This window comes from Schistocerca piceifrons, chromosome 5 (genome assembly GCF_021461385.2).
Source record: "Schistocerca piceifrons isolate TAMUIC-IGC-003096 chromosome 5, iqSchPice1.1, whole genome shotgun sequence".
Taxonomy (NCBI): Eukaryota; Metazoa; Arthropoda; class Insecta; order Orthoptera; family Acrididae; genus Schistocerca; species Schistocerca piceifrons.
In genome coordinates this window covers 459,187,832-459,204,724 of record NC_060142.1, presented here as the reverse complement: position 1 = coordinate 459,204,724, position 16,893 = coordinate 459,187,832, and positions in this window count along the sequence as shown.

Here is a 16,893-nt window from a genome sequence, read left to right as displayed (position 1 = left end):
CTGCTGCATTGTATTATTCTGTGTACATTTTTGCATCTGAACACTGTCAATGTCTTTGACATATTACGTTTTCTGTCATGATATGCTGTATGCTTAAGTATGTTACCATAAACCAGTCATTATTTAGTGGGTATATGATTTAAATGCAAGACATTAATCTTTGTTCATGAATTTCAGAAAGGAATGATGATTCTAAGAAATAAATTTACCATAAATGGGAATTTCACCTAGGGAATAAACAAAAGAAGATGCAATAACTTTATGAGGAAGAGTAAATGGATCAGGATTGGCAGGCATTAACAAGAATATACAATACTCATCACAGAATAGCAGTCTTAACTAATTTTTTCTTTCAGAATACAAGGTAATTGATGCAGGCTGTCAGACTGAACTACACATCTTAGTTTTAGTGATGAAATATGCTAGAGATAAGGAATAGTTGTATAATGGGTAATAAAGTGATTTTTTGCAGATGATAATGAATGCTGACGAATAATGATGAAGAATATGCTGTTATGAATAATGAAGTTTTTCTTTTCAGGTGATGCTAATAGTGAAGTTATGATGATATGGATAATGAACTTTTCTTTACAGATGAGGATAATGTTGAAGTTATGTATTTATGCTATGTAGTTATTTAAGTATTTGTTGCAGTTTGTTTTGACAGCAGGTGTTACATTGCATAGTAGGATGACAGAAAGTTTTGGAAAGGACAGCTATGGAACACATTTTTATACACATTTCACTACCTGTTAATTCGAAGTTCACTACTTTTCAGCATAGTGTGCGTTTCTTCTTTCAGGTCAATAATCCATTTTGTATTTTTTTCCAGGAGAAGCTTTTCATGATACTTACTAAACCAGTTACTTATTATACCTGTTCTAGTACTTGCGTTTTTATTTTTTTTACCCATTTGTGTTTATCATTTATAAATGTGATCACATATAATGCCTTGTTACATAACCTTGCTACAGCTGACTCATGCTGAATGACGTTATCTATCCTCATTTGCAGCAATAGGTCAAAAACAAATAGTGTTATGCCTCAGCAATTAATTAACGATCCCAACGCAATGCATTGCTAACAAAAAAAAAAAATGTATTACCAGTCGCAAGTAGTGATACCAGTTTGAGAAAATTCTGAATAATACTGATTAGCTCTGAATAGTATGTCGCTTGAGTAATGACTTCTTAATGAGACAAAAAAAAGTATATATTTAAAATAATGCTTTGTCACTAGCTAATAACTGCCACTGTTTATTGTAATGATACTACTTATAATGCCTGTGATTATTAATGATTTGACTGTAATTAACTGATTTTAATAATGACTTTGTAATGATCTGAATACTACTGAAGGAGGAACACTGTTTATTGTAATGAGACTACTTATAATGCCTGTGATTATTAATGCTTTGATTGTAATTAAGTGATTTTTAATAATGACTTCGTAATGATCTGAGTAATACTGAATGATGAACTATGTTTTATTCCATTCAATACTTGCTGGCCACTGAGTGCCAATAATTAATGTCACTCGATGAATTGTTATTAATTATGCCATTAATTAGCTCTTGTTTTCCATGTTGAGTTTTCATGTTTTGGTTAATGGCCAATGAGTGCCAATAATTTGTATCACTCAATGTATTATGTTAATGCTAGGCCAATAATTGACTCTCCTTTTCAATTAAGGCTTCTGATGAACATTATTCTGTCTTACTAAATATACTTTGTAACTGGCCAAGGACTACCACTGTTTATTGTAATACGATTACCCATGATGCCAGCTAGTGATTCTTAATAGATTGGAATGACACATAATTAATTAACTATGGTACTGTTTAATAATGCTTTGTAATTAGAAGAAGACTAATAATTCTTACTATTGGAATGACAAATGATTAATTAACGACAAATGATTAATTAACTGTAATTAGGAGAAGGTTAATGATTCTTAATTACACTCTGTAACTGAAAAGAATGCGATTATTTCATAATGTTTTGTAACCAGGAAAAGAAGGCTACTGATTCTATGTAAAACAATTACTGAACATTTTTCTGTAATACTACATACTTGGGACAGAAATGTTCAATAACTAGGCTATGAATGCCACAAACTACTCATGAAGACTGTAATTGTCAATATTATGTGACTTGATGTCCTTCACCTCATAAGCTGACTACCCTGAATTACTGCAATGTCCATTTGTTCTGTTTATCCTAGTGATCATGGAGCACTATCTTTGGTTTTGCACTAATTCTACGTGGGTGTGCCTTGTAAGAGCGTGGTGTTGACACGACATGCTGTCCACCACCGTGAGCGATGAAGACATTCTTATGGTCCCACTGTTTGGTGTACCTAATGTACTGCCAAAATGAAAACATGGAATATTACTGCGACAATTCAGTGTCTTGGGTACGCTGATAAATTCTGATGGGAAAAGAACTTCAAGTTGTGTCACTTGGTGTTGTACTTCTGTGGAAAGATATGGACTTTCAGAGCAGCTGTGTGCAATCTAAAGTGCTACAACCATGATGCAATGCTTCCCTTTCCTATCCTGATTCTTGTCACATAAAAAAAAAATTTTTTTTGGTAACATCATTTATGTTCATAGGTTATACATTTTTTTGATTTGTTGAACTCCAGTGCGAGTACACTTATGGCACTGGTCGACATGATGTTTTGCCATTATGTTTATTTGTTGTGAAAATGCTAAAGACATTTTTCAGTGCGTGTGCACTTTGGACATGATTTTTTGCCATTATGTTTATTTATTGCAAAAATACTAAAGACATTTTTTTTTTGATTTGTTCTGAAGTACAGTATATGTACACTCTTGTCTTTTATATTGTATATACATTTTTTATTGTAATGATATGTTCTGAACTACAGTGCATGTGCACTTATGATAGGTGTTAATATGTTTTCCACTGAACTTCAGTGTCTGTACACTTATCTCATTTTTCAATATGTTTTCTACTATTCTGTATATTCAATACTTTAATGCGAATGCACTTATGCCATTTGTTACTAATTGTACATACATTTCATCAATTACTGATATGTTCTGAACTACAGTGCATGTGCACTTCTGTTAGGTGTTAATACGTTTTCCACTGAACTTCAGTGCCTGTACACTTATCTCATTTTTCAATATGTTTTCTACTATTCTGTATATTCAATACTTTAATGCGAAAGCACTTATGCCATTTGTTACTAATTGTACATACATTTCATCAATTACTGATATGTTCTCATCTGCAGTGCATGTGCACTCATGTCACTTGTCAACATAATATTTTGCCAGTCTGTTTATTTGTTCTGAATATGCTAAAGAATTTTTTCAGTGCCTGTGCACTTTGTTATCTGTCAAATAATTTGTATATACATTTTTCTGATTTGTTACTATGTTTTGTACTCACATTTTGTCTTTGTCTGATATATTTTGTACTTAGTGCGTGTGCACAACATTTAAATATTCTGTAAGTTGTAGAATTTTATTAATTAAAGAAAAATTTTGCCGCGATTGGCAAGTCCAAATGACTCACCATCGCTGCCAAATTTTTGCCCCCCCAGTGGAGGGTTATGAAACACGTATGTAACGCAGCAGCGATGGCGAGGCATTGTAGCATCTGTGACCAGAGAGTATGCGCTTGACCGCGCGAGTGTTGCGAGCGGTTCTCAGTCTCTCAGTCAGTCGTTGCGAGTCTGTCAAGTAGTCGTTGCGAGTCTGTAGCTCTATCTAGTTGAGAGCAGTACTCAGTCAGTAGTCGTCGCGTGCAGTACGCTAATAGTCGTCATGCAGAGCGGTCGGTCAGTGATAGCAGTCCAATGCGGGTGATGTAGGCGGTCGGCAACACTGGTCAAGATGCTGAATAAGGTATACTGTTAATTAATATAATCATTAGATAATGTAAAAATTTATTTATTGTAATTATTCTCTAACAAGTGCCCCAATAATAATTTTTATTTCAAAAGCATTATTTTCAAAAATTTAATTTTTATTGAACTAAAGATTTCGTTGCACTTCCCATTTCACTCCACTTCTTTTAAAGAAAATTTTCAGTAAAATCACAGAAAAAAAGGAATATTATCATTTGCAATGCAGTTCCTCCAAGCCGTGCAGAAAGATAAGAGCAGAAATGTGACATCCATTTATTCTGAGGTAAGACTTTAACTCTGATTGTTTTACACAGGGCCAAAGACCGATATTTCGGTTTAATTGAATTTTCTTATCACTGAATGGACTTTAATTTTTTGGTGAAGAATTTATATTTGAGTCAGATTGCGAATTTCACATTTTTGTTGCCATTGTCAGTACATTTCATTGTGGGCAGGTTACGCTTAGCGCAATGTCCATTAGGGTTCATAATTAAATATTGTCATATTTCTTTCTTTCAAATTTTTGTGGGGAGGTTACACTCGGCTCCCATTTCTATTAAGTATTGTCTTTTTTCCTTTTAAAAAATTACGGTGGGGAGGTTACAGGGGAGTTAAAAGCTTTAAGCCTTATTCACTTAACTTAGGGTTAAGTAGTTGCTTAGAAAACGTTACGTTACTTTAAGGGTTCTACTAAGTCTTAAAAGAACAGAGCATCTTATTGCGTGTGTCGTAATGTGTATGCTGTCTGTTGACAACTTTGCCTTCTGAGCCGTGACGTTATAATCGACGCGGCGTCTGGTTGCGTCTACGTACTCCTGTACTGCTGTCAGAAGTAGTTTGCTTTGTAGTGAAATTGAAGTACATAGTTCCTGCGAAATAGTATGGGTAGAGGTTATACCTGAAAATCGGACTAAACTATTAATTGGATCGTTTTACCGACCCCTCCCCCCCACCTACCCCCCCCCCCCCCCCCCTGACTCAGAAGACATAGTTGCTGAACAGTTCAAAGAAAACTTGAGTCTCATTTCAAATAAGTACCCTGCTCATACAATTATAGTCGGTGGGGACTTCAATCTACCCTCGATATGCTGGAAAAATTATACGTTTAAAGCCGGCGGCAGACATCAAACGTCATCCGAAATTGTACTAAAGGCTTTATCAGAAAATTATTGTGAACAATTATTTCATGAGCCCACTCGAAGCGTAAATGGTTGCTAAAGCATACTTGACCTCTAAGCAACAAATAATCCTGGACAGATAGTGAGTATCGTGACGAATAGGCCGGCCGAAGTGGCCGTGCGGTTAAAGGCGCTGCAGTCTGGAACCGCAAGACCGCTACGGTCGCAGGTTCGAATCCTGCCTCGGGCTTGGATGTTTGTGATGTCCTTAGGTTAGTTAGGTTTAACTAGTTCTAAGTTCTAGGGGACTAATGACCTCAGAAGTTGAGTCCCATAGTGCTCAGAGCCATTTTTTCGTGACGAATATATGGATTAGCGGCCACAAGGCAGTAGCTGCTAGGCTGAATACCGTAACTCCTACAATCATCAAAAAGAAAAGAAAAGTACATCTATTTAAAAAAGCTGATAAATAACGCCATTTTAAGAGACAGTCTGCACTCCTTCCGATCTGATCATGTAATCGTAGATAAGTTATGCAATGATTTCAAAGAGATAGTATCGAATTGAGAAATATATACCACATAAATTAATAAGTGGTGGTACTGATCCCCAATGATACACAAAACGGGTCAGATCGCTGTTGCAGAAGCAACGTAAAAAGCATGCCAAATTTAAAAGAACGCAAAATCCCCAAGACTGGCAAAGTTTTGCAGAAGTTCGAAATATAGTGTATACTTCAATGCGAGATGCTTTCAATAATTTCCAAAATGGTTCAAATGGCTCTGAGCACTATGGGACTTAACATCTATGGTCATCAGTCCCCTAGAACTTAAAACTACTTAAACCTAACTAACCTAAGGACATCACACAACACCCAGTCATCACGAGGCAGAGAAAATCCCTGACCCCGCCGGGAATCGAACCCGGGAACCCGGGCGTGGGAAGCGAGAACGCTAAATATTTTCCACAACGAAACTCTGTCTCGAAATCTGGCAGAAAACCCAGATACTCTGGTGGCAAGACGCAATGAATATCTTCACTGCGCGATAACAACTGTGAAGTCACTGATGACAGTGCCAATGAAGCAGAGTTATTAAACACGATTTTCCGAAACTCATTCACCAAAGAAGGCAAAGTAAATATTCCTGAATTCCAATCCGGAAAAACTGCCAACATGAGAAATATAGAAATAGATATCCTCGGTGTCACAAAGCAGCTTAAATCACTTAATAAAGGCAAGGCTTCCGGTCGAGGTATATACCAGCCAGGTTCCTGTCACAGTATGCTGATACAATAGCTCCATATCTGGCAATTATATACAACCGCTCGCCCACAGAAAGATCCGTAACTAAAGACTGCAAAATTGCTCAAGTCATAAAAATACTCAAAAAGGGAGGTAGGAGTAATCCGTTGAATTACAGGCCCATATCATTAACGTCGATTTGCTGTAGGGTTTTGGAACGTATACTGGATTCGAACATTATGAAGTACCTCGAAAAAGACGATTTATTGACACATAGTCACCACGGATTCAGAAAATATCGTTCTTGCGAAACACAACTAGCTCTTTACAGCCGGCCACTATGGTCGAGCGGTTCTAGGCGCTTCAGTCCGGAACTGCGCTACTGCTACGGTCGGAGATTCCAATCCTGCCTCGGGCATGGATGTGTGTGATGTCCTTAGGTAAGTTAGGTTTAAGTATTTCTAAGTCTAGGTTACTGGCGTCCTCAGATGTTAAGTCCAATAGGGCTTAGAGCAATTTTTTGAGCTCTTTATACTCATCTAAATCTACATCTACATCTATATCTACATCCATACTCCGCAAGCCACCTGACGGTGAGTGGCGGAGGGTACCTTGGTACCTCTATCGGTTCTCCCTTCTATTCCAGTCTCGTATTGTTCGTGGAAAGAAAGATTGTCGGTATGCCTCTGTGTGGGCTCTAATCTCTCTGATTTCATCCTCGTGGTCTCTTCGCGAGATATATGTAGGAGTGAGCAATATACTGCTTGACTCCTCGGTGAAGGTGTGTTCTCGAAACTTGAACAAAAGCCCGTACCGAGCTACTGAGCGTCTCTCCTGCAGTCTTCCACTGGAGTTTATGTATCATCTCCGTAACGCTTTCACGATTACTAAATGATCCTGTAACGAAGCGCGCTGCTCTCCGTTGGATCTTCTCTATCCCTTCTATCAACCCTATCTGGTACGGATCCCACACTGGTGAGCAATATTCAAGCAGTGGGCGAACAAGTATACTGTAATCTACTTCCTTTGTTTTCGATGCTATCGACAGGCGATGTCAAATTGATTCCATATTTTTAGATTTCCAAAGGCTTTCGACACCTTTCCTCACAAGCGTCTTCTAGCTAAACTGCGTGCCTGTGGAATTTCGCCTCAGTTGTGCGACTGGATTTCGTGATTTCCTGTCAGAAAGGTCACAGTTAGTAGTAATCGACCGAAAGTCATCGAGTAAAACAGAAATAATATCCGGCGTTCTCGAAGGAAGTGTTATAGGCCCTCTATTGTTCCTGCTCTATATTAACGACATTGGGGACAATATGAGTAGCCGTCTTAGATTGTTTGCAGTTTATGCTGTCATTTACCGTCTTATAAAGTCAGTAGATGATCAAAATGACTTGCAAAATGATTTAGATAACATATCTGTATGGTGCGAAAAGTGACAGTTGACCCTGAATAAAGAGAAGTGTGAAGTTATTAACATGAGTGCTAAAAGAAATCCGCTAAATTTCGATTACGCGATAAGTCACACAAATCTGAAGGCTGTAAATTCAACTAAAGACATAAGGATTACAATTACAAATACCCGAAATTGGAACAGTCACATAAATAATGTTGTGGATAGAGCCAACCAAGACTGCGATTCATTGTCAGAACACTTAGAAGGTGCGACAGGTCTGCTAAAGAGACTGCTTACACCAAGCTTGTTCGCCCTATTCTGGAGTATTGCTGTCGATGTGTGATCCGCATCAGATGGGACTGACGGATGACATCGAAAAAGTAAAAAGAAGGGCAGCTCGTTTTGTATTGTCGTGAAGTAGGGGAAATAGTGCCACAGACGTGATACGTGAATTGGAGTGTCAATCATTAAAAAGGCGTTTTTCGTTGGGACGGGATCTTCTCATGAAATTTCAATCACCAGTTTTCTCCTCCAATTGCGAAAACATTCTGATGGCACCCAGCTACATAGGAAGAAAGGATCATCACTATAAAATAAGTGAAATCAGGGCTCGCACAGAAATATTTATGTGCTCGTTTTTCCCGCGTGCCGTTCGAGAGTGGAACGGTAGAGAGACAGCTTGAAGGTGGCTCATTGAACCCTCTGCCAGGCACTTTATTATGAATAGCAGAGTAATCACGAAGACGTGGATGTATTTCTGTCTGTGTATGTACCCAGCCAGCGCTGCCGGTGGCCGTTAGCTGGAGTATTGATTATAGCTGCTGCTGCTGCTAAGCAAGTTAAATTATCCTTTTATTCTGTTTGATGGGTGGTTTTAAGTAACTACCTATTCGAGCTTGCCCCGTCTTGTGCTCTAACGTTACGAAACTAAGAATCTATTTTCTGTATCTGACTTTACGAACTTTTACTGTACTTAAGTTTTTGAAATTTAAATACCATCTGTAATTCAGTGCTCTTGGTAGTCAGCTTGGCCTAACTTGGCTGCACACTTCTTGTAACTCATTCCAAGGCTTCAGGCTTAATGTTGTGAATTTGCCCTCTTACTTGCAGGATTGATTCTTCTTCCTGGTTGTTGTATTATTTAATTTAGGAACCTTTACTTAATTCTACTGTTATACTTGTGTGGGTTTTATTTAAGGGCCCGTTTAAAGTTTTGTGTGACTTTAACTCGTTGTCTACTGAGTTTTAAGAGTGGCCCCTGCGGGGATAAGGGTGGCTTCAGGCAATTTATTCTGATAAACGGTACTCATTTCAATTGCTGTTTCTCCGTTTAAAATTTGCTTGTGTTTAAATTGATATTCCTTTTGTCGGAAGACTGTTTATATAAGAGAAATTTGCTGTTCATTATTATATATCGGTGTAAGAGAAGATTGTGCTTTTAACTATCATTCTATCATTTAACTATCATTCTGATAAATAATGTGCTCAGCCTGGGTTCGCCCTTCCACGCCTCCTATCCTTTGTCCATCTTACGTTTGGACAGTTTAAAGGGATCTCCCAGACGGAAGTATGTCCCCGTTCCCATTACAAGATACACATATATGTTTGGGGACTGTCTTCAAACGCGACGTGAGGAGGAGGGTGGTGATTAATTGTTCCTGTCTTCTTCCCAACGTCCGAGGCAATCTACTACAGACATTAAACATGATTCAAAGGGTTGCTTATGTCAATGTTCACCTGGTTTCCAAAACAGCCCACTTGACTACCATTTTACCGATGTCAAAGATGATGGCACACAGTCTGATGGCTGCCTTTGGCTACTTCGTGAGCGCACTGTGATACTAAAAGTTCGGTATGATACTCTCAACCTACCTACCGGCGACGGTGGCCTGGGTCTTGTCAACTTCCAAGTACGAGCTTCAGCCATCTATGTCAATACGATGATCAAGTTGTGGAGCCGACATCTGCACAGCTTAACGGTCAGCCTGATCGAGGAGCTGGCTCCTACCTCTCGATTACCGCCCATTGCAGTGGCGCATATATTCTCATCGCTTTCGCACGTCAAGATCTTTTTCGTTTACGTAGTTACATTCCCACCCATCTTCCGCGCATCAGGCCCCCCACGGAGTGCGATGTTTACAGTCTGGTGATGAGAGCACATAACTGGAATGTGATGGAATGACACGACGTCAGCCTACGATGACTTGGCCCACGGTCTGGCGTGCAGTACATCACCCCATCCTCGACACGAAGACCCCTACGACTTTCTACCTGATGCTCAAAACACATATGACACAACAGCGGCGCCATTCCATTAATACGAGATGTGACTGAAAAATTCTAAGAATGGATCCGCTACTGCTTACTGGTTTGGCGGGCAGGTAAACGGAGGGTGGGGGGGGGGGGGGGGGCGAGTCATTGTCCTTGAACGCCCTCTGACAGGAAAATGCGTTTCCTTTATTCAGTTCGTTGTGGCAGCTGTTTGAGTGTGCGTCTGTTAGGGCTTGTTGCGGGATTCTGTCTGCGTGAAAATTGACGTAAAAACGGAGCAACAAGTTTGTGTGAAATTTTGTTTTGAAACCGGGAAATCAGCTTCTGAGACTTACCAACTGTTAAAAGCAGCTTTTGGAGATAATTGTATAAGCTAGTCAAATGTTTTTGTCTGGTTCAACAGATTTAAAAATGGCCGCGAATCATTTGAAGATGAACCAAGGTCCGGCCGTCCTTCCACTTCAAAAACGAATGAAAATGTTGTGAAAGTTCGCGACTTTGTGCGCTCTGATCGTAGACTTACAATTAGAGAGATGGCTGATAAAGTTAATTTAAGTTTCTATGCAGTTCAATCAATTTTAACGGAAGGTCTGAAAACGCGTCGAGTGTCCGCAAAATTCATTCCCGAAGTGTTCTCAAGTGACCAAAGACAATACCCACTTGAAGTGTGCCAAGAACTGATTAATCGGACTAAAAATGACACAGATTTGTTATATAGCGTAATTACAGGTGAAGAATCGTGGGTATATTGATATGATCCTGAAACCAAAGTGCAATCTTCGCAGTGGAAGACTCCAGGTTCACCACGACCGAAAAAAAGCACGGCAAAGTCGGTCGAAGGTGAAGACAGTGTTGGAAATTCTTTCCGATGCATCATGAATTTACCCCTGGAGGACAGAGAATTAACCAGGAATACTAAAAATGTGTCCTTGAGCGTTTGCGCGAAAAGGTGCGGAAGAAAAGTCCTGCATTGTGGAAAGACGGGAGTTGCGTGCTACGCAATGCTCCGGCTCATCGTACCTTCTCCATCGTTGAATTTCTGACCAAATTCAAAATTCCTGTGCTTCCACAACCGCCATATTCCCCTGATTTGACCTCTGCGGACTACTACCTGTTTCCTAAACTGAAATTTTCATTGAAAGGAAAGCGATTTGACTTGGTTGAAGACATCCAGGCAAATACGAAGAGCGTCCTTAACACACTTCAGGAAAAAAAGTTTCCAGAAATGTTTCCAAAAGTGAAAACACCATTGGAATCGGTGTGTTCAGTCAGAAGGGGACTATTTCGAAGGAGATGCATCACAGTAACATGTAAGTACCACCATTGTACAATTACAAGCTCATTCTTAAAACTTTCCAATCACACCTCGTATGTCCAACTCTCCACTTGGCCGACAGTATCGTCTGCCAGACGTGGGTGCACATCGTATGGAGCGCGTATCCCATGCGGAGGGGTGGCAGCTGATAACTGCCCTTCGTCTTTGCACAGCCACACACGCAATGGACCCACAGTCCCTGTTATTCCCGTATGAGACGTTTTTCCATCGCACTAAGCCTTATGCAGTAACGTGGTTCAAAGGAACGTCGACATCTTATCTGTCCCGCGACAGTGACAAGAGCATTCTTGATTTTTGGGCTTTTCTACAGGAATTTTTCACTCGTCTTCAGCACCAGCCCCGCTATCGGCAGATGTGTGCCAATGCTTTGGGCAGTCTATTCTGGGATTCCCTTCACAACTGGGTATAGCGGGCATGAGAAGGTAAATTCACAGTGGACGTCTAATTCCCAGCACAGGAAGAATGACAGGGACACACGGCATTAGTCTTCCAGATGACGTGCCCAGACCTCGTCTGCAGGACAAGGTGGTCACCTTGTAATCGTTAGCACATAGTCGCGTGTGTGCGGCCTTTTGATTATTACGCAGGGAGAGGCGTTTATTTCTATTGTTCATTATTATACAATGTGTTGTTTTTGTTTGCTTGCAACAGGGAACCAGTTATGCAACAGAACATTTATGTGCTTCCAGTTTTATCTGTAATAACAAAATTATTAAGGCGACCGCTCGCGTAAGGAAAAGAAGAAAAAAGAAAAAAAAAACATCCGCAGTGCGAGGAATCTCATTATTTTACATAAGAAGATGGGTTCACAAAGTTTTAGTGTGTCGTAAAGTGCTGAATCCTTTCTCGAAATTCATTTGATAATGTCACTACATATCTTTCCACTTCGCAGTATGAAGATTCGCAAAATGTGAAGGACTTCAGCGTGTATGTGTATAAGAGGTTTTTACAACGTAAAAGGAAACTCTCTGAAGAGGAAGTAAAATCAAGTGAGCTGCCGTAAAAAAAAGAAAGGAAAAAAAGGACGCGGGGTGGGGGTCATTTTCGACCAGCAAGGTAAGGTAGGGAGAGGTGGTGGCGTAAATTTCCTCGTCACCTGTCCTGGATTAAATTCCAAGCCTATCCGCAGTGGCTCATAACTGAGCGTATGCAATCCTTGTAACATTCCCCAGGCCGTTGTACCACCTCGTAACATCCCCTCTAACTTATAACGTACTGGACCCCTTGGACTGTCTGGTACGGTAAGCGGTAGATTTACAGGGGTGCGTGGCAGGCCCTCTTTGTGACTTACCTGTGCGGTGGTAGCGTGGTCAGCCTCCGCACTTTCGGGACCTGTAATCTTACCTGCCCTTATCTGCAGTTCAGCCGCTTGTGTGTTATTTGGCACCCAGTGGATTCTGAACTTCGCAAATACGTAGAACTACGGTTTAGGAGAGGAATTCCGGTGCTACTAAATAGTTCTACGCAGCTCTGATAAAAGCAGTTATATTCAAGAGACAGCTGGTCGGGGTGGCCGAGCAGTTCTTGGCGCTACAGTCTGGAACCCCGCAACCGCTACGGTCGCAGGTTCGAATCCTCCCTCGGGCATGAATGTGTGTGATGTCCTTTGGTTAGTTAGGTTTAAGTAGGTCTAAGTTCTAGGGGACTGATGACCTCAGAAGTTAAGTCCCATAGCGCTCAGAGACATCTGAACCATTTTTCTAGAGACACGTTGGCCTCCAAAATCCTTTGATGCAATGTATTACAAACAAATTTCAAAATCATAGTTGGCGCACCATTATCTAGCCAGATAGCGGTCAGACGGATATGCCCCTCAAAGTGGGTTTAAGACCGCTGTCGGATACCGATTGCATTTGGTTGTTATCTCAATCTGGCTGATCACGATTGTGATTGTATTAATACAGTATAATTCACTCAGCTGCTACGCGTGTCTTTTAATGCACAAGGCCAGGATCTTGTATTATAAGATGCCACGGAACTCAGTCTTTACTTACACTTGTTATATCACATAAAAATAAGCATGATCATAACCAACTGGCCATAATGATCATTGGCAGAAAATAAAAATAGAATTGCAACAGCAGGAGCGAGCACATCAGCTGACTTACCGTGTTCAATGACTGTCGTGTTGTCGCACGCAGTAAGCTTTGCTGTGTTAACTATTTGCGTCTATGACTCAGTAACTGTCAGATATTAAGATAAACATTCATTCACAGTCAAAATAACTTCACCACCTACGCGAACGTTGCTTTGTCACGGTCTTATCCAGTTTCAGCCAAAAAGCAAAGTTTGTTGGTAATCTTGCTGGAGCGCAACTGCCGTCCATCCGTACTTCTCCCCGGTCAAACCGCTAGTCCTCAACAATGGCGTGCTGTGCTCCCTTCTACCCATTACACCATTTGTGACATCAGCTACCGTCTTTTCCCATAGAACACACCCATTTTACCTCGTACCTTTCCCTGTTGCTTTCTGCCCACATACACTTTTGATCTACACTCTTCTGCAATTTTTCTCTGGCCCTCTGCTCTAACTTAAAGTTTTTTTTCGAAAGAACTACGTTTTTACACTTCACCAGCCTCTGGTCGGACCAGTCCACCTTCTCCATCCGCTGTGGATGCTGCGTCGTGTTTCTAAGCTACCCCTGGCTTTTCTGGGTCCTTCCGCCTTCACGTTGTTGCAAGTCACCGTGCTGTTGTACTGCACCCGACTCGACTCCTACCGTAACCCTTCGGCACGCTCCCTCCGCTCTGGCCGTCCGTCTGTCTACTATCCCGCTACATTCTAATCGGCGCTCGCTTAATTAAAAAGGCTATAACTTTAGTTTCATTGCCCGTACAAAAACCGGATTTCTTTCTGAAGCCAACTCATATTCTTAGCTATCGAATGAAGTCCTTAAGACTACAGCTCGTCTGAAGCGTGGTCATTCGTGCACAGCCCATTGCCACGTTTCACATTCTTGATGGTGGTTCGTCTGTCGTATACGGACGTAAAGCTTTTACGGCGCCGTTGGTACTATTCGAAGGAAGTAAGTCATGTGCCGGCACCGGTTTCACCCTCTCCCTTCTCTCATCACCTCCAACACGGACACACACACACACACACACACACACACACACACACACACACACACACACACACATTACAGTCACTTACATTTATCCGTTACACTTACACACACAGCTCTTACTTTGCGCCGGAATGTGCCCGCGGGCGCGAAGGATAGGGAAAACCTTTCCAATGTGGCGGCTGAAGCTACCCTTTGGGGTCTCCTAGCCACGCATGCCATTTGACTAGTTAATTCCGCTAAATTTCGGTTGGGCGATGGTTCAAATGGTTCAAATGGCTCGGAGCACTATGGGACTTAACATTTGAGGTCATCAGTCCCCTAGAACTTAGAACTACTTAAACCTAAATAACCTAAGGACATCACACACATTCATGCCCGAGGCAGGATTCGAACCTGCGACGGCAGCGGTCGTGCGGTTCCAGACTCAAACGCCTAGAACCGCTCGGCCACACCGGCCGGCTGGGCGATGTATTAAAAAAATTTAAAGGTATCGAATCAACTAAGTACCCAGGGGTTACAGTTGTAACAATCTAAATTCGAATCATTACACTGAAAATGTTGTGGGCAAGGCTAAGCAAAGACTATTGGGAGAACACTTAGACTGTGCAACAAATCTACTAAAGAGACCGTTTAGCCGACCGCTGTGAACGAGTGGTTCTAGGCGCTTCAGTCCGGAACCGCGCTACTGCTACGGTTGCAGGTTCGAATCCTGCCTCGGTCATGGATGTGTATGATGTCCTTAGGTTGGTTAGGTTTAAGCAGTTCTAAATCTAGGGGACTTAGTCCCATAGTGTTTAGAGCCATTTGAATCATTTTTGAGACCGTTTATGCTACGCTTGTCTGTCCTCTTCTGCAATACTGTTGCTCTGTAGGGGAGCCCTTACGAGACAGAATTGACGAAGGACTTCGAAATAGTTCAAAAAAGGGCAGCTTGTTCTGTAATATCACGAAACACAGCCGTTTTTTCGTTGCGGCGAGATCTTTTCTCGAAATTTCAAGCACTAACTTTTTCTTCCGAATCCCTAAATATTTTCAGAAGGTGGAGATCCACAGATAGTAAGTATTTGAAAAATGTCATGATTACCGCCTTGAGCTGCTGATAAAATTCCTTATTTAACTACCAGTTTTGGTCGACAGACCCGTCATCACGTTCTTAAAAGCATTTTCAGAATCATATCAGGTGAATATAAAATCATTGAAGTCAGATATTAAAACCATGAATCTGTCACAGTTGTCACATCCTAGCATAAATTATCTCGTCAATACATATACTGTTCTGATCATGGAAGTGTGTAGTGCCTAGCACAATTTGTATACTGACGATGTATTTTATTTTACGATCTGACACAGCGACAAATTCATGGTTTTATTATCTGACGTCAATGATTTTATATTTGCCTAATATTATGCAGTAAATGCTTTTAAGAGCTTGACGGTGGCTTGTCCACCGAAAATGGTAGTTCAGTAAGGAATTTTATCAGCAGCTCGATCCCATCTGCATAGGGGGAAATAACCATTATGACAAAATAAGAGAAATCACAGCTCACACGGAAAAATTTAGTTGATCCTTTTTTCGTCGTGCTCTTCGATTGTTTGACGTTAGGGAAATAGGAAGTAGTGCTATACATCTCCTGCCAAACATTTAACGGTGAAATATAGAGTAATGAAGTAAATGTATATGTTAAGTCTGTTCTAACATTACGTTGCCGAGCATGATCTGAACCACTGTGTTTCTTGCAATCGCTTCAAAATGTAAATTTCTTTCCTTGCCACGGTGTTTCTACCAAATAATGCCACTTCCTTCGGCTCGGCCTTGTTTTCAGGGTAGTCCTCCATTGAAGATGGATATGAACCTTTGGAGAAGAGGGTCAAACAGCTCCTAAAATCTCATCAGTCGTTTAATTGTACATGAGCTTCAGGAGTTTCAGAAAAAGAAAACGGGTCCAACACACAGCATGTGGAGTCAGTAGCTAAGTCGGTGGTCGCTCGTCTCCTCCTCCATCGAAACAACACAAACGACAGTGTAGAATACGTGGCCGACATCCGTCACCAAGGACACCCCATTCTACCTCGCTGTACATTACTTTATCAGGACAATAGTATACACGTCAGCCGTGCACAGTCTACAGAATAGACTTATGACGACTTGTTTTCAAACTCGTCTGGATTGTTTCAAATATTTCGCAGGATTTCATGACTCTCTGATGAAGTGTTTTTGCATTATGATTTTATGTTACGTATGGCGATTATTCTAGATGGTGCCACAGACAATAATCCTAAAGATTGTGGTCTAGGGAACTAGCAGAGCAGGGAACTCGTCTTCCCTGCTTAAAGCTCTGTCATTAGCCAATGCAACTCCAACAGTGTGACTGAAATACGCTGGAATCATACATGAACCATTTATATCTTCTTATTTTCTTGTAACAAGTCTGAACGGCAATGCTGAATGAAGTCATTGTAGGTAGCATATATTAGACGTGCTAATTGTTAAGTTAGAAATGACGTCAATAATCAGATGTACTGAATATATACTGATGATTCGTGCACACATTTTAGGTATCACAGTAATCTATCTACACTCTA